Raw genomic sequence first — 19,445 nt, 5'->3', positions numbered from 1 at the left:
CTAATAGTGTACATATTACATATCCCTATGGCGAACAATATACATGCATAAGGTTGAGTTCTTACTCTGAATGAATTCATAGCCTATAGTTTAGGTAGTCCTATTCAGACAGACTTGATGAACTCAACGACTTGAGAGGTTGAGTTTATTACTTTTAATGAGTTCATATATCAGAGGTTGGGTGGTCCTATTGAGAGGGACTTGATGAATTCACTGAATCTAATTTTGAGATGATGAGTTAATAAATGCTCTTAATTATTTCATAACCCTGATTTAAGTGGTCTATATCGAGATAGACTTGAAGAAATCACCTACGTTAGTGTGAAAGACTAGCCACCTTCTATTAAAAGTATTTGGGCAGGTTTTCTAGATCACTTACCAGCATCCCGAAGTGTATTGGCTAAAACTTGTTGATTTATCGCGAAACATTAATTGGATCTAAGATTAGTTTTGTGTCAAGAGTTAACTCTTATGTTAACAAGTTCAAGATTCATTCACTTGTTAAAAAGAAGAATCGTTCATTTTACTATGTACTACTTCAAATCCACAAGATACTAGTGCTTAATCGACTAATTTTTCTATTACTCTTCTCACATTTTAACTGAAAAAACATCTAGTCTTTCTCGCGTTTACAAAATTTTCAAATTTACTTTGCATTAGTGGGGATCGTTGGTAATGCAAATGATTGTTGGTAAGTAGGTATATCCCACATTGGTTAAGTATAGGCTATTGAGAGGGTTTACGTATAGTCTTACTTCTTACTCTCATTGAGTAATTGGGCTATAGGTCTGACTCACGCGTGCCATCGCCGACAGGGTCCGTGTCCATGTTAACACATGTCTTCGACACGTGCCACGTGTAGTTCTTTTTTGATAAAACTCTTATACTATTTTTAAGAAAATAATTTCTTTAAAGAAATTTTTCCTCCCTATTTTTACTGTTACAGAGAATATATTGTTTTACTATTGTCTGTAAATGGTGGGTCAACTGACCCTATGATTTTTACTCTTTTGCCTTTACATATTTACTGCTTTACCCTTCTATTACTAGTATAAATAGAGAGCTATTTTCCTCATTTTTCACACAAAGAAAAATACAACAACCAGAAAACTCTTTTCTTCTCTTCACCTGTTTTTTATTCCCTTCTAAAAGTATGTCTTTTTTCCTAAATTACATTAGAGGAAATTTTGTCTAGGAGTTTGGGTTTTAAGCGGGACTGACAATGACCCTTCCAAACTTTCTTGGAAATTAATTCTAATGTGATTTCTCTAAAAAGAGAAATACCAATTGTGTTCCACCTTCCTTATTCAGGTGTACAAATAATGAAGCATTATGTTAACCTTGGGGGATGACGTCCATTACATGATTACATCGATTATGGCGAATTCGTTTCTAAGGAAGTGGTTTTTTCCGTGGAGTAGTAAATTTTGATTTAATTCTTGGTTTATTTTTCCAATCAATGTTAACGAATTAGTTTTGCAGTAGTATACTTTCCAACAGGAATGAATTGGTAGCAGCAAACAATGACTCCACTAATAGAAACTACCTTTTCCTTTGATAATTCAAGCAGATGGAGCTTATGTTGCAAGTGGTATATTATTTAAATGTGTAATAACTTATTTGACCCTCCAACTTTACAAAAAAATATTATTTTAGCTTTCTATTTAATTTTCGCCCTCTTTAACCTTTAAACTTGTGTTCTTGGCGAAATCACCCTAAAATGGATAGAAAAGTTAACATCTTTTAGCTTTGTTGATGTGGCACACACATGTATTGCCACATGGATGACATGTTAGCATTTAATTAATTTTTTAAAATTTTAATAAATAAAAAACTATAAAAATATCATTTTTTCAATTTAAAAATCATTAAAATATAAAAAAATTTTAAATATTAAAAAATTAATTAAATATTAACATGTATCTGCTAACTCTTCCATCAAATTTGGGGTGATTTGACAAAAAAATGCAAGTTCAATGGCTACAATAGGTGAAAACTTAAATGGAGAGCTAAAATGACTTTTTTTTTGTGAAAGTTGGAGGGCCAAAAATATTTAACTTTCATCAAATCAATGGTAAAAGCTAAAAAAAATATCACAGTAATCAAATTGTGTTTAATAGATTAAACACAAATTTAAGATAAATTCTCTATTAACACTAATTTTTTTGAACAATCTCATTATAAATTTTGATCATAAATTTATTTCATTAACAAAACTATGAGAATTGAAACCTAATAATATTAGCAATTAATTTTTATCAAGTCAACCCTAGCCCTAAATTAAAAATTAAAAAATTAATATTGTTACCTTTTGGATATTAAAATGTATAACTTTTGCCAAATACAATTACTTCATTGAAAAAATATACAGATTATAGTAAACTAATTATTTATTATAATTTAAAAGTTAAATATCACATTTAACTCTAAAAAAGAAAAAAAGAAAAAAAAACAATAGTTCTGAAAAGATGCATGGTTCTTTTTTAATAGCTTAAGATCAAAGATTAGGCACGAGTGTTGAAAGGTTGTAAAGCGACTTGGTCACTGGTTATTTTTCCTTATCAATGAAACAATGCAAGTGGCTGACTTAATAGATGTTTTGGTGATGAATGGCCGTAGGATCTATGCGACAATGGAAACCCACATCTCACGTTATCAGTATACATGAGGTAATATGATGCGATTTTTTTTCTTAATATTCACGCTTATGTTTTAAAGGGGAAACCACGTTTTAATTTGGAACCTTAATATGCATAGTTTTAGGGCTTTGATTTTGCATTTTCATGTGCCTAATTTTTTCCAACAAAATTATTGGTTGCCCCATCTTTTACACATCGATTAGGTCCACCAAATGGTTCAAATGTGGAAACTAAATTTGATTGATTTGAATTTCCTAAATACATCGTAAGAATTAAAACCATAATTATACCAAAGAAGAAAAATGTAGGAAGTAGCATATATCATATTTACTCAAACTCCAATTTACTATATAATATGATATATTAATTTTAATTTGATATAATTATCTATTAATTAATTAATTTTAATTTAATTATATATTAGAGTATTTTAATAAAAAGGAATGAAAATTTTTTATTTAAAATTTTTATTAATATATGTTTAATTAACCCACTTTTGTTTTCAATACATTTATTTAAAGTTTAATAAATGTTTGTTTGAAGCTTGGTTTAAGCTTGTGCAGGCTAGTTAAAGTTTAATAAATGTTTCTTTTCAAGTTTGCTTTAAATTTGTGTAGGTTAACAAGGTAAACAATGGGTGTACAGTGAGAATGGCATGCAATGTAACCTATTTACATTAGTTATTATCACTAAGAGAGCGAGTATCGTCTCAAGAGAGTAATTTGATCTGCACCTCAATCTTTGTCACCCTATTTTAAGTCTCAAGAGAGCAATTTGATCTGCACCTCAATCTTTGTCACCCTATTTTAACTATCAAAGTTGTGATTCTTCGGTAATAATAAATTGATCTTATACTCCTATCAAGAAGAATTATTGTGCAACGTTGTCTATCAATTTGAGACAATACCCTTACGGAGAATGTTGTTGAATGCTTGCCCAAAACTACTTAAGCCATTGATCTCAATTGACCTTTTCGCATTCATGGTGCAAATTATAAAAGATGGAAGAAAACGATTCTTTTTCTACTTAGCACTTTAGAATGTCTTATACATTTTGGTGGAAAAAAGCCCCAAGAAAAAAAAAACCAAAGCTATGACTATTGAAGAAAAAGCTGAGCATGAAAAGAATGTGAATAAATGGGAGAAAAATCATGACCACTGTAGAACTATTTACTCAACTGTCCTTTTGAAAATTTGTATGATTATTGCAATCAAACATATGTTTCAACGAAGAATACTTGGAAAGGCATTGTAACAAAAGTATGGCGCTAAAGAAGTTAGGTATCAAAGTTGTGCATGTATCCATTATTTTGGATTTCAACTAGTGGAAAATAAATTTGTGATAGAACAAGCCTTCGATCTCCAAGTGCTTGCACATGATATTCGACGTGAAGGAATAACTCTTTATAAGAAAATGGAAGTCTCTATCATTATCGACAGATTCCCAACTCTTGTAAAGAATTTGAGAAGGTCTAATACCACAAACAAAAAGAACTTTCCATTAAATCTCTTACCATGCGCCTGAGAGTAGAAGAAGAAAATAAAATTCAAGGCAATCTATCGAACTTCAATGGTACATGTAATTCAAAGGTAAACCTTCTCTCTGTTGGAAAAATCAAGTTTAAAAATTGTTTTCTGTCACAACGAAAAATTAAAATTTTGAAAATCGAACCTGTTTTTGATATTTATAACAATAAACTTTTTTCCTGAAAAATGCCTATGCTTTATGCAAGATTGTAGCACCCATAACCCGTTTCCATTACCGAATTAGGGTTACGAAATATTACCGAGCAAAATAAAACATTTAACTTCACAATAGAAACAACTATACAAATTAAATACTAACATATAATAATTGAATCTAATCATGGCAAAAATACACTTATTGAGTCTACGAGGCCCTAAAAATAGTTTGGGATCAAATCGGAACAAATTAGAAAATTCAGGAAAAACTTAAAAACTTTTGAAATAGGGGTCACATGGCCGTGTGGCCAGGCCGTGTGACACAGCCCAGACCGTGTGAACATTCGAAGTTTGGACACACAGTTGTGTCCCAGCTCGTGTGTCCACCCGTGTGGGTATTCAAAATAGGGTCATAAGGTCATGTCGCAAATCGTGTGCCAAATTGTGTGTGCATTCGATGTTGGGTCACATGGCCATGTCTTAGGATGTGTGCCAGACCGTGTTACATACTGACTTGAAAAACATGGCCGTGTCTCAAACCATGTGAAACCTGCACTAAAAACAATAATGACACATAGCCATGTGGGGTGGCCGTGTGTGGCACATAGCCGTGTGACAGCCCGTGCCCCAAGCCGTGTGCTTCTCAAAATGACTTTAAAACAAGCCAAAGCATTGACCTTTTCTTGCATAAGAAACCATACCATTCCAATAATTTTCACATGACCAAAACACTTTAAAACACACCAAAACCATACCAAAATCAACTAACTTAGATGTCTAACCAATAATACCTACAATTGATACCACAATTTAACACCTCAACTTGACTCAATTTGACATTTCAAGTTCATTCCTTAAACATACTTCACATATACCATTTAACCATATCTTAACTACTTCCATATGAGCATACATAAATGTCACATACCATATTTTTTCACTTTCATTTACAATTCATCAACTAAGGACATTAAGACACATATAAGCTCAGCATAAACTCAAAATAAACCAAGTTATCAAATCAACATTCAAGCCTTATTAAATGTCTAAACACACATATCATTTAATTTAAATTTCTAACCAATGTACCCTTATTGTCACCATAAGTTAACATCCAAATCAACTCAAACTAAATGTCATAAATTCATGTTTTAAACTTACATATATACATTTAAAAACCAATACCAAGGCATATAGACAAAAAAACTTAAACCACATCACATTGTCGAATAGCATAAACAAACTCCTATTACATGCCATTTGTAATTGTTAACCAAAACTACCAATATGACAAATTGATAGTGTGATGGTGCTCCAACGAGATTCCACTTTTGATGATCTACAAGCAAAGAAAAACAACTATCTAAGCAATTAATGCTTAGTAAGTTCGTATAAAGGAAACATAACTTAAGTTAAACAACCAAGCATAATTTCCTTATGTCATAAGTCAACTTTCCTTTCCAATACACACCACGTCATAAGGTTAGTTGGTGTAATATACCATATATAATTTCAATCAAAACATAGTATAATACATACCTAACATTTCACTATTAAAATTCACCACTCATACATATATACTAGACCATCTTTTCCTTTCAATTACACATTTCATCATAATCCATATCATTACTCAAAAATCATAATTCATTTCATGTAATCACATACCTTTTAATGCTTTATTTACCCGTTGAACCAATGAAACAACCTTGAATACTTGGAAAATACTCATATAACCATTTAATTCTCTAAACACACCACAAACATAACTAGAAAGCATAATTATAGACTTATGAAACATATAATTACACCAAGACATTAATATTCATTATCAAACTATACTAATCAAAGCATTTATCTCATATAATTCAATATAAACAATAACTCAAATAAAAACTATTCATGTTTCCATACATATTCACATATATATATCCAAACAAGTCATTATACATAATTGCAATTCATGGAATGATTTTACATTTAATCATAAAGTTTTATGACCTGTTGAACTATAAAAAATTGACTCGGATACTCGGGTTTCCTCCAAAAGAGGCCAGAAAGTATCGAATTGCTAACAGAGGCACTGTAGTGCAAATACAGAGTGCCAAAGTGCAATCCCGTACAAGCGCGCGTACTAACCCTATTGGCATGCCAATCGTATCCTAACTGTTTACTACATTCAACCTGACATTATAATTAAATTCACAATATTGATAAATCAATCATTCATAGGCACTTCTTATTTTCATACACATACCATAAGTCCTTTATATTCCTTTCAATTTTGTAAAACCACAAAATTCATCACTTCCGAATATTCATTTACCATTTGTACTCAATCGCAACATTTAATAATTTATATGTAAATAATCAAATTTCACATTAAATACAATTATCTAGAAAGCATTAATACAAATATAAATAAATTTTCATATACACACATACACTATGAACTTACCTAATATATGCTAACGGTCAACTCATAGGGACTAATCTATAATTTTTCCATTTCCTCGGTTATCCTCTATACAAATTAAATCTTGATCTACCTTAATTAAATTCAATCTTATCAAATTCAAATACACATCCCAACTCAATTTGATACTTATGATCCTTAAATTTTCATTATTTACACATTTTCCCTAAACTTTTACATTTCTCTCAATTTAGTCCTTAAACCCGAAATTCCAAATTTCTCAAAATTTCATAATTTCCCATGTTAATCGAATTTTCACTTGTACAACTACATCCCATAATTATTCACAATTCACAAGGATTTCCTATCAATTTAATATTTTATCACATTACTCCTTTAACTAAAAACTAAAAAAAAATTACTTTTGAAACTAATCCTAATCAACAAATAATACTTCAAATCCATCATTTAACATAAAAAATAAGAAAGATTCATCAATGGAAAAATCCAAAATCCTTAACATTTTCAAAAACGGTGATACGGATTATCTGGACCTAATTGCAACGATCTCAAAAACATAAAATTACAAGAAATGGATCAAAGCTACATATCATGCAAAAGAAAAAGACAAGACCAAAGCCTTAAAGGTTCTTTCCATGGGGTTTTTCAGTTTTCAAAAAGATGAGAATAAAAATGATGATAATTTTTCTTATCTTTTTACTTTTATTATTATGTTTTATTACTTTTAAAATTTAAATAATAATAACATTCATTTTAAACCAAAAATAAAGCATTTACCGTCCACAATAATTAAGAATGGCCTATTTTCCATATAAGTCCTCCTCAATCACTAATTTAACCTTTTAAGCACTAAAAGTCAATAGCGATTAAGTTTTGTAGCTTTTATGATTTAGTCCTTTTTACTTAATTAACTATCTAAACGATAAAATTTCCGAACCAAATTTCAAAACTCATATATAATCACTTTGTAAATATTTAATAAAAATATTTATGGGCTTGGTTTATAAAAACGAGGTCTGAAAACTTTATTTTCTAAAACCACTTGACTTTAGGGACAAATCGCTTAAACTTAACTATTCATTCAAATAACAAAAATTATCCAATCAAAATTTATTATAAGTAAATATTAAATAATAATATTTACGGACTCACTCATCAGATTTGTGGCCCTAAAACCACAATTTCCGACACCACTAAAAAATGGGTTGTTACAAAGATGGGTCCTAGGTGTTCCTAGATTTCAACCAAACAACCTTCTTTGCTATTCTCGTACCACAAATTGCTTCAAGTGTGTGCTCGAATAATCACGAATCAAACATAGTACCAAAAACGATTTATTACTTTTAGTAAGAAAGTAATTCTCTCTCAATATTAACTGTCAGAATTGTTATTCCTAGAAAACATAATTTATACTTAGAAAATATATTCTGTCTACTTTCTGTAGAATAACAATATCTCAAAGTTATGTGAAACTTATTATTGTGTGTTAATAATTCTACAATGCCATCTATTTATAGGGAGAGATAGTAGAATCTTGGTTGAATTAGTAAAACACAATTAATATTTATTAAATAGAAAAATCAATCTTCCATTTAAACTAGAAGAGGGGGCTGACACACCCTAGTTAAATATACTAGGGTTTCGCCCCTCATATGTAATATGAGGGACATTTGGGCCTCTCTTGTATTGAGTCCAATTATATGTGCTTCCTAAACTTTTAATCCAACACTTTATAATTTAATTCAACCCAATACATGGTTTTATATTTCCCAAAATAAATATTATTTATTAATTAATTTAATTAGATCAATCAAAATTTTCAATTAAATAATTTTCTCATTCTGATCCTAATTTCTTTAAAGTCATGGAACTTTATAGTAAAAGATTCTATGAGGAAATATATTTAATTTCCATATTCAATAGATTCACAATGATTAATTAACTTAATTTCATTTTTGAACTTCAACTATTTAACTAAATAATAATTTGAAAAACTTAAATTAATTCTCAAGTTATTTCTATACTCAATAAGAAAACACATTCATTTGCAAGTGCGACTCATTTCTCTAACATTATAATTTCTATCTATTTATGCTCATTTAATTATACATGCAATTCATTTCTAGTTTCAACGAGCTAGCGTAAGAACTGATTGGACATATATAATTAGGGCTTAAATGATTTAATTAAGTTCCAACTTTTCACCTTTTAATTATAAACTCATTTAGTCATGAAAGCATTCCAGCATTTCACCTATTAATTATAAAATCATTTGGTCATGGCTTCATGTAACGACCTGATTTTCAATGGTACCGAAAAACGCAGTTTTAAAACCCTATTTCTCTAAATTGATTTCATAAATAGTAAATATGAATATTAAAAGGATAATATAAAAGTATGGGGAAGATTGGTCGAGTAATTTTTCCAAATTAATTGTTAATTGAGGCTCAATGACTATATTATAAAGTCCAATCGCTATAGAGTTTTAATTGTCAAAAGGTTTGAGGACTTATATGACAAGTAGCTAAAGGTCCAAATGGTAAATAAATCATTTTATTTCATAAGATAGCTGATGATGATATTTTCTACCACTAATATTGTTCATAATTATTAAATTAAATTCATTAAAGATTAGGTTAATAAATTAATGTTAATTAAGTTATAATCAAGCACTACAGCAGAACAGGTTTTTAGTGGCACTTTTAGCGGCGTTTGGACAAAAAACGCCAGTAAAAATCGAGCATTAGCGGCGCTTTATAGAAATTTCCGCTAAAGATCGAGCATTAACAGCGTTTTTTGAAAAACGCCGCTAAAAATGAGCATTAGCGACATTTTTCAAAAAAACTCCGCAAAAAACCTAAGCCCAACGACGTCGTTTTCTGACCTTTTAGGGCTTTAGCGGAGTTTTTGAAAAAGCGCCGCTAATGCTCGAGGTTTTAGCGGCATTTTTGAAAAAGCATTGCATGCTCGGGGCTTTAGAGGCGTTTTTAAAAAAGTGCCGCTAATGCTCGGGGCTTTAGCTGCGTTTTTAAAAAAGCACCGCTAATGCTAGGGGATTTAGCGGCGTTTTTGAAAAAGCGCCGCTAATGCTAGGGGATTTAATGGCATTTTTGAAAAATTGCCGCTAATGCTCGGGGCTTTAGCAGCGTTTTTGAAAAAGCGTCGCAAAAAACATTTTATCTTAATTGGTTTATTTATATTAATTAAATAAAATTCAATTTATTTCTAATTGAATATTTAAAATCTTCAAAAAAAATAATGACACGTAGAAATAATTTGAAATAAAACACAAGGAAAAATGAAAATAATATTTTTTAAAATAATTTTAAAGTTTTTTGGGTACATAATTACTGATTATTTTTTAATTTATATATTAAATAATTTCTTATATAATCGTAAAAGAGATAGTATTAATTTTAAAATATTGAATTAATTATCACTATAGTTTAGTGTTTTTGGTTTAGGGTATATGATTAATTTAAGATTTAAGGCCAGTTTAGGAGTTACTATTTTAAGGTTAATTTAGGGATCAGTATGGATTTAGGGATTATGGTTTAAGGGCTGCGATTTAAGGTTTAGGGGTTAAACGTTAGGGGTTAAGAGTTAGGGATTTAGGGTTTAGAGATTTAAGGGTCGAGATAGGGTTTTGGGTTTAGATTAATTAGTTTTTTGAATTTATATATTAAATATGTTCTTATGTAATTGTAAAAGAGATAATAATAAATTTGTTTAGGGTTTTTTGTTTAAGGTATATGATTAATTTAAGATTTAAGGTCGGTTTAAGAGTTACTATTTTAAGGTTAATTTAGGGATCAGTATGGCTTTTGGGATTATGGATTAGGGATTATGGTTTAAGGGTTGGGATTTAAGGTTTAGGGGCTAGGGGTTAGACGTTATGGGTTAAGAGTTATGGATGTAGGGTTTAGGGATTCAGGGGTCGGGTTAGGGTTTTGGGTTTACATTAATTAGTTTTTTGAATTTATACATATTAAATGGTTTAGGATTTAAGGTTTACTTGAGATTTGTTAAATGATGAAATTTTATACAATCAATTAATGCTTTTATATTTAAAAATATTTAATCAAAACCATTTGATATATTTAAATATTAGATTTAAAGAAAACATTGATAAAGAAATAAATAAAAGTAACAAATTGATATGGATAGGTAACTATCTATTATGGAAGGACCAAATTATAACAAAAAAATGAAATACAAAAACTAAAATCATTCCACATCGAACATCTAGCAATATAGTCATATTTTAGTTAGGAAGAAATATCTCTAATAAAATGGAGATTACATCAGAAAAGAATAATATAAAATCATGATTAACGTCTCAATCTTTAATAGAAATTTGATATGTGAGAGACTGATTGCTTACATTGAATAATTCTAACTGAATAATTAATTACAACCATTTAATCATTTGTGTTCTCATTAAAATAAGATATTTATTTTTAAAGTACTTGTTTTTTTTTTTTATAAAAATCCAGTTTATAAAAAATAGTAATAAAAAATATTTTGTAAAATCACTTAACTAATAATTTTTAGCAGAAAAAATAAATAATTTTTAGCAAAGCAAAACGACCCAATTTTGCTGAAAATGAAATGATTTTTTGTAGCATTTTTATAAAAAATTCCACAAAAGATAAGCAATAAATGCCGCAACTATGTATTAGAATTTTTCAAAACCGCGCCGTTTCAAAATCCTTTTTTTTCCCACTTTCCCTTCCCCCAGTTTTCCCTCTTCTATTTTCATTTTTTTTTACTCTCAGAATAAAAACTAATAGAAAATGATAGGACTGTTACTTACTGCAGTACTGGATATAGTATATAAAAATCATGTATAAAAAGTTATCAACAACAACACTGCCACTATTTCTTTAAGCGGTTCCTCTTCTTCTTCCCTGTTTGGTCTTTTTCTTTTTTCCTGGTTTGTTGTTGTTTTGGAGTTGTTGGGCTGTTCTCATTTTGGTTCCTCAATAGTAATCTAATTCAAGATCAAGCCTTTTGAAAACTGGGTATCATTTTTTTTCTTTCAACTTTTCTTTTTCTTTTTTTCCTTTTCTTGGTAGTTGTGTAATGTCTTCTTTTCTTTCCCTTATTTTTTGCAGCGAGGTAAAGTTCATCTTTTTAGGAGTCTTGAGTTAAGAGCAAGAGAAAATGGGGGATAAAAATGAAGTCTTGGAGGCTATATTTAAAGAAATTGTGGATTTGGTAAATAGATCTGACCAAACTTTGATGGATTTTGCTTGTGAACTATGATATGTTTCATGTTCACTAGTGTTTTTTTTTTACGTTCATATTATGAGTTATTGTCTTTTTTTTTTAACAGGAAAATATACCCATTGAAGAAGTTTTTGAGAATCTGAGATGTAGCAGAGAAGGTCTCACTACTGAGGCTGCTGAAGAAAGGCTGACCATTTTTGGACACAACAAGCTTGAAGAGAAAAAGGTACTGTCTTTATCTTTACAATTCCTTTAACTTTTCTATGCCTTCTGTTTTCTGAGTTCTGATTTAGGCCTTTTTACCATCCAGGATAGCAAATTCTTGAAGTTTTTGGGCTTTATGTGGAATCCTCTCTCATGGGTTGTACGTGCATTCGAAGTGCAACCTAAGTCCGATGGCTACAACTTTCAGTCCAAGTCAGAGCCCGGGGGTTCGAGGCTTCAGTTAGGAGCAGGCAGTGGAGTGCCAAGGCTTAGATCTTCGTCACTTAAGAAGCCACCGGAGCTATTGTGTCGTGCGGTAGTAGATTGTCTTTCGTCTTCTTCGCTTGCGGCGGTGGCTGGAGGAGTTAGCTCGCATCACCAAGGGGGTCCTTTGGTTTTAACTAAAGCTTCAAGGACGCTTCGGGTTCGTAATTTTGGTTGGATTTAATTTTTTTTGTTTGTTTGTTTGATTATTAGATCTTGAATCTTTATTGTTTATCTTTGTCTCCTGTATACTTAGGATTTTTTGAATGCTGTGTGTTGAACAATAAAAACAAAAGGAACTTGAAATTTGAGTTCTTTTGTAATTTTCTTTTTGCTTTGAGGAATCACAAAGCAAGTAGTCAAAGTAATATCTTGACAGTGCATCTAAGTTGCACAATGAATTTCAATTTTTCTTTCGAATTTTCTTTTATTAAAAGGAAGGCTTTTTTTCGCCTTAAAGGTATCCGCTTCAGCCTCCGATTGTGACTTTTACGATGCCAATTATTCACCCGAACATCGATAATGGAGGTCGAATTTGCCTTGACATTATCAATCTTCCTCCCAAGGTTAGTTTTGTTTTAGTCCCCAAGAAAATTGTAGTGATACAAAGTATTTATCTTGCATAATTTCCTTTGTATGCTTTTACTATATTTGAAGAAACAGTGAAACTATTATTTCAAAAGCCTTGTTTGCCTTGTTGATTTCTCTTCTATTTCACTTCTAAAATGAAAGTTTTGTTTCTTTAAAGTATCTAATATATGATATATGATATATGATAAATGACATGAAGAGTATGGTCCTCATCTAAACAGGGGGCATGGCAACCATCATTGAACATTTCAACAGTGCTTACAAGTATAAGGCTATTGCTCAGCGAACCAAATCCTGATAATGGCCTAATGTGTGAAGCAGTAAGTAGAATTTCTCTCAAGATAAATTTCTTTTCTTTTCTTTTCTATGTTTTCCCTTTTCTTTTGATATGTTGGTGAATCTACAGAGTAGGGAATACAAATATAATAGACAAGCCTTTGACCAAAAAGCTCGATCAATGACTAAAAAATTTGCCAAGGCTGGAGCTGGAGAAAGCAGTTGTAGCTATCAATACACTGAAACTAAAGTTGATTCAACGATGGTATTAGCAGTTGATTTATTTGATTTTTATGTTGTTTGTTTTGGATTCGTTATTCTTCATACTAAATTGTTTGATAAATTGTCCACCCACTACATTTTTTTTTGTATTTGTTTTGCTATCTTAGTGTGCTGAAGAATCGAGACAATATGGAATTTCTGGGGTGTTGTCTTATGGGCTACTGAATACAATTTGCTACATCATTACCTTTCTCTTGGTGTGGTAAGTAAACTATTGCTTCATTGTTAGTTCACGATTTCCTTGCTTGATTTCATTTGGAATATATATTGCATAGACCTATATCTTAGCTACCTAATGATCTGAACCATATCCTTAAATATTAAATCCTACTCGCTACTCCTCTTGGATATATATTATCATAATTTCCACTTCTTTTATTGCCTATTCATTGTTGCTTGTATGGTGTTGGTGTCACATAGAATATATATCTTTTTTAAGATGCTCAGCCAATAACTGACACTAATTCATAAACTATTACTAGTTCATAATTGATATAGATTGTACATATTAGTATTTTCTTTTGTTGAACTTCTTCTGTTAGGAATAACTCCATTATATATCAATATCCTATATAAAATTAGACCTACTTTCTACCCCTAAAATGCATTCTTATCTGATGAGTTTAGTTTTAATCACAGTTTGTTTGCCCACGTTATCCATTTATTTTCCTATGAAATAAAGAAAAAGAAACCTGTATTATGCTTTAATTACCTGACAGAATAAGAAAATAGGTATTCTAATAGTGTTTTTTTAAATTTCCCTTATTCTAATAGTGTTTCGGTGGATAGTCATGCACTAAATTTATACCTGAAAGTAAAATATTAAAAGTATGCCAGTGATGGAATTAGCTTTTATAAATCACTTCTGGACTGTTGTGTGATCACATGTTTTGATGATTGATGTTAATACATACATATGGTTTTTCTCTATGAAAATCCTTTTGTTTTCACATGTTGCCATGCTAAACTAGTGGCACTCTTATCTTAATTTTGCAGTCACTACTCAGAGGTAGGTTCTTGTGTCACGGGCCGCTGTGCAAAGCCCGTGACCATCGCACCAAATGCATCCAATGGAGGTATATTGCTTAGAAGGGGATCATTTGGTCTATGAGAACTGGCCCGATTCAAAGAGCTATTGGACAAGTCTGTCAGATTGAAGCCTAGTTGACCCGATAATGAAGAGATGGCAACTTAGGCTAATATGGTAACTAATCTTAGAAGATAGAGCGAATCATATCTTGTAAAGATTAGATTAGATTTGATAAGGCTTATCTTATAAATCCCTAAAATTAATGGATATGGTTAAATCTCATTCGTCGATGTAAATGTACCTTGACCGTCAGTTTTGGGGGAGCTCAACTATAAATAGAGAGCCTCCCCCTCATTTGGACTCACTCCATTCATTGTTTCATTATTCTTTGTGAATAAGAGAAATAGAGAGCATTTACTCAAACACTTTACGAGCGTTCTTTCTGTTGTTCTTTGTTGTTCTTCTTTTGGCACAATCGCTTCCGCTTTTCAATTTGGTGCCTTTAGAACTCCTCACTTAAGTTAAGGCTGACTTGGGCGAGTTTGGACGAACGGATCGCCTAAGGCCACACGGATCGCCTAAGGCCGCACGGATTGCGAGACGAAAGGTCTAGCCCCGTGATAAGTGGTATCTGAGCCAAGGTTTGAACCAAGTAATATTCGAGTTGTAGGTTCAAAGGCACCGTTGGGTTGTCAAAAGAAGAGTTCGAACAAAGGTGGGTGAGGAAGTCTTTGAGGGAGACATTATTGACAGTAGAGGAACGTATGGGTAAACTCGAGGGATCCATGGAGGATGTAAAGGAGGCACTCGATGGGGTCGAGGATCGCATAGCAAACTGGAAGGAGCAGTCCAGAGACTATGTAAAGATGTCTCTTGATTCAACCATGGACAAGGTAAACGAGTTGTTTAATTCACACAGAGATAAGCTGTCAGAAAGGAATGATGCTCTCGAGGCCATAATGATGGCCTTGAATGAGGAAACAATGGCCACGACGAGGGCTTTGAGCACAAGAATAAAGGAGCTCGAATGAGAGCTAGCCTTGTGTCGAGCAACTGTGGGGAAAGGAGTGGCAAATGCAGCACTCAGTAACGAGGATGTCCCGAAGACAAAAGAGTTTGTGGGGACAAGGTCTGCATGCGATGTGGACAATTTCTTGTGGAGGATGGACAACTACTTCCGTGCCAAAGGCATTATGGATGATGCGGTTAAGGTAAACATTGCTTCAATGTTTCTTACTGACATTGTGCTTTTATGGTGGCGAGGTAGGACCACAGATAAAAGGCAAGGTGAGATTGGGACGTGTCAAGAGTTCCAATGCGAATTGAAGGGACAGTTTTACCCAAAATTTGTCGAGGAAGAAGCTCGGGCAAAGTTGCAACGGATAACGCAACGGGGCACAGTAGGGGAGTATGTTTGAGAGTTCAAGGAACTCATGCTCCAAGTTTCAGAGGTGACCGAAAGAGAGGCATTGCTTGCTTTTCAGAATGGTTTGAAGCTGTGGGTCAGATAGGAGGTGGAACAAAGAGGTGTCCAAACGCTGTCAGAAGCCATGACGGTAGTTGAGTCCGTGGTCAAGCTTGGTCTAGGGAAAGACAAGCTTGGGTCTTCCAAGTCTGAGGAAAGGGGCGTATGTGAAATGGATCACAAGGAAGATATTATTGATGGCAATGGCAACGGCGACAATGGTGGTAAGGGGAAACCACGAGGTGGGAAGAAGAAGCCCAAGAGGAAAAGGGACAAGCTGAAATGCTTTCTTTGCGACGATCTACACATGTTGAAGAAATGTCTGAAGAAATATGCGCTTAAGAAGAAGCCGGTGGGTAAGGCCTTGGTACTTGGTTCTAGCGCAAGGGGTGTCGAAGCCAAGGAGGCCGAAAGCGAGAAGAAGCCAGTGGAGTGCTTCTTGTGTCATGGTCCGCATAGGTTGCGGAAGTGTCCGAGAAAGTCTGTCATCGAAGGGAACGATGGAGCAGACAAAGAGCCCAAGAAGCTTGGTTCGAGCAAGGGAAAAGCCGAAGCCAAGAGGGCAAAGAGGAGCAAAAAGAAGCGAGTATAGTGCTTCTTGTGCCGTGGTCCGCATGAGTTGCAGAACTGTCCAAAGTAAGCTGCAGCCAAAATAAAGGCAACGTCTGAGCTTGGTGAGTCATCGGAGGGACTTCCACCCAAGGAATAGGTGAGTTTGTCATCGGACTTAGAGGAAAGAGTTGCGATGAAAACTGTGAAGTTGGGACCAATGAGGCTCAAGTTGAGTAAAGCGTCGGAGTTGGCCGAGTCATCGACAAGGCTTCCACCTATGGGAGAGGTGGGTGGTGCATCGAACTTTATGGAAAAAGAAGTGATACATGTGGGACAGTTGACCAGAGTAAATACGAAGGTACATTCCGAACACTATGATAGTGTTTTGCATTCTAACTTGTTGACTTGGCAAGAACGTAGGGCCCTTTCGAAGTTCTTGAGCAAAGAGGCCGAGAGACTGTGGGCAAAGCGAAGCCAAGTATGGTGAATCAAGAGGATTCTGTTCAAATAAAGTTAGAATGTGGACAAGAGTGTAACAAAACTTCTCGTCATCGAGATGTAAAAATGAGTAGGACGGTTCGAGTGAAGAAGCGACGTAGGCCGAAGAAAAAGTCCCGAAGGAAGGGAAAGGCTAAGGCATCGATACGAGACCGAGGCAAATCAAGTTAGTGCTATTCGGCAGTCGCAACGAGGATGTTACAAGAATAGGTGGGGGAGAATGTCACGGACCGCAGTTCAAAGCCCATGACCATCGCACCAAATGCATCCAATGGAGGTCTATTGCTTAGATGGGGATCATTTGGCCTACGAGAACTGATCCGATTCAAAGAGCTATTGGCCAAGCCTATCAGATTGAAGCCTAGTTGACCCGATAATGAAGAGATGGCAACTTAGGCTAATATGGTAACTAATCTTAGAAGATAGAGCGAATCATATCTTGTAAAGATTAGATTAGATTTGATAAGGCTTATCTTGTAAATCCCTAAAATTAAGGGATATGGTTAAATCTCATTCGTCGATGTAAATGTATCTTGACCGTCAATTTTGGGGGAGCTAAACTATAAATAGAGAGCCTCCCCCTCATTTGTACTCTCTCCATTCATTGTTTCATTATTCTTTGTGAATAAGAGAAATAGAGAGCATTTAATCAAACACTTTGCGAGCGCTCTTTCTGTTGTTCTTTGTTGTTCTTCTTTTGGCAAAATCGCTTCCGCTCTTCAATTTGGTGCCTTGGACGAGTTCTAAAAGAACCCTTACTTGAGTTAAGGCTGACTTAGGCGAGTTTGGACGAACGGATCGCCTAAGGCCGCATGGATTGTGAGACAAAAAGTCTAGCCCCGTGACACTTGCGTGAAAGACCTGTTGAAGAGGAGAGATCACCTTCAGTGGCAGTGAGTGAATTAAATAAATTAAGTCACTACTCAGAAGTAAAATATCCATTAGCCTGTTACTTTATCAGAATGTGTTATATTTCCTCAACAATGTCTAATTTGAGTTTATAGAAGCAATAAACTCATGTAGTAAACAGTGGATGTAGTAAACCCATTTTAGTCTAAGTTCAAACGGTTTTTGAATTTCCATTTTAGTCTATAAATTTTCAAGTTTATTACTGTACATTTTAAGCTTGTGCATTTTTTTTTGCAATCAATTAGTTGCACTATTTGAACTTCTAATTTTGCTATTTAAATATTAACATGATTTTTCAATATTTTGACTAAAAATATTAATTTATTATATGATTAAATATGATCTTTTTGACTAAAAGTATATATTTAACACTAATTAATTTTTGATATTAATAATGTTTGATTTTAATATTTAATATTTTTAAATGTTTTTAAAAGCTAGTGGCGTTTTTCCATAAATGTCGCCAAAGAACGGTACTTTTAGCGGCGTTTGTGATAAAAACGCCACTAAAGATCATGTTCTGTAGCGGCATTTATGATAAAAGTGCCGCTAAAGATCATGTTCTTTAGCGGCGTTTGTGTTAAAAGCGCACTAAAGAACATGACCTTTAGCGGCGTCTGTGAAAAAGCACCGCTAAATGTCATGTTTTTTAGCGACGTTTGTGATAAAAGTACCGCTAAAGATCATGTTCTTTGGTGGCATTTATGTAAGAAAATGCCGTAAAAGTTAGCGACGTTGTCAATAACGGTATTTTTTTGCGGCGCTTCCACTAAAGGCCTAAAAACGCCGCTAAAAACCTGTTTTTGTGTAGTGAAGTATAAAAGCTTAATATAGTAGAAAAAAAGATGTCATCTTCCCCATTTGTTTTTCTTCATGCCATCAATGGAAAGGAAAACCTAAAGGAATTTTAAAACATTATCCATTGAATTTAAGGTAAATTCATGTCCTTTTCTTTTATTTTTTTTATGAATTTTGGGCCATGAGAGCTTGATTTATCTAGCCCATGTACCAATTTGTAAAATTGTTAAAATTTTTGAAAGTTGTCATTGTTTATTTCTTGAAGTATTAGGTTTGGAATTGATAGATTTTAAGCTTAGGATATAAAAAGGACTAGATTGTAAAATTAATTTATTTTGTTTCTTAACTTTGTTACATTATGGGCCAAATTGAATAAATGTAAAACTTGTTATGAAACTATGTTAGAAGTAGAAAGTATAAGGTCTCTAATGAGAATATATGAAGTTGGATTTTAATTCGAAGCTAGGAATTGAAAGTTATGACTATCTCGAGTTTAGGGAGCAAATTGAATATAATGTAAAATTTTAGGATATAAAAAAATCAAGTTTATATAGGCTCATGTATATCATTACTGAAACTTTAGTAA

The 19,445-nt window shown here is 32.9% G+C and overlaps 1 long non-coding RNA gene across 1 annotated transcript; it reads left to right on the top strand.

Annotated features, from left to right (window-relative positions):
• The first annotated feature begins 11,636 nt into the window (after positions 1 to 11,636).
• On the top strand, positions 11,637 to 12,217 carry LOC121219796 (uncharacterized). The gene is made up of 3 exons (XR_005916690.1): positions 11,637 to 11,782; positions 11,876 to 11,978; positions 12,097 to 12,217. It is a non-coding gene; the product is annotated as an uncharacterized lncRNA (long non-coding RNA).
• The last annotated feature ends 7,228 nt before the right edge of the window (positions 12,218 to 19,445 follow it).

The sequence above is a fragment of the Gossypium hirsutum genome, chromosome D08, assembly GCF_007990345.1.
Source record: "Gossypium hirsutum isolate 1008001.06 chromosome D08, Gossypium_hirsutum_v2.1, whole genome shotgun sequence".
Taxonomy (NCBI): domain Eukaryota; kingdom Viridiplantae; phylum Streptophyta; class Magnoliopsida; order Malvales; family Malvaceae; genus Gossypium; species Gossypium hirsutum.
The sequence above is the reverse complement of the archived record's forward strand: the minus strand, read 5'-3'. Positions and strand labels throughout refer to the sequence as shown.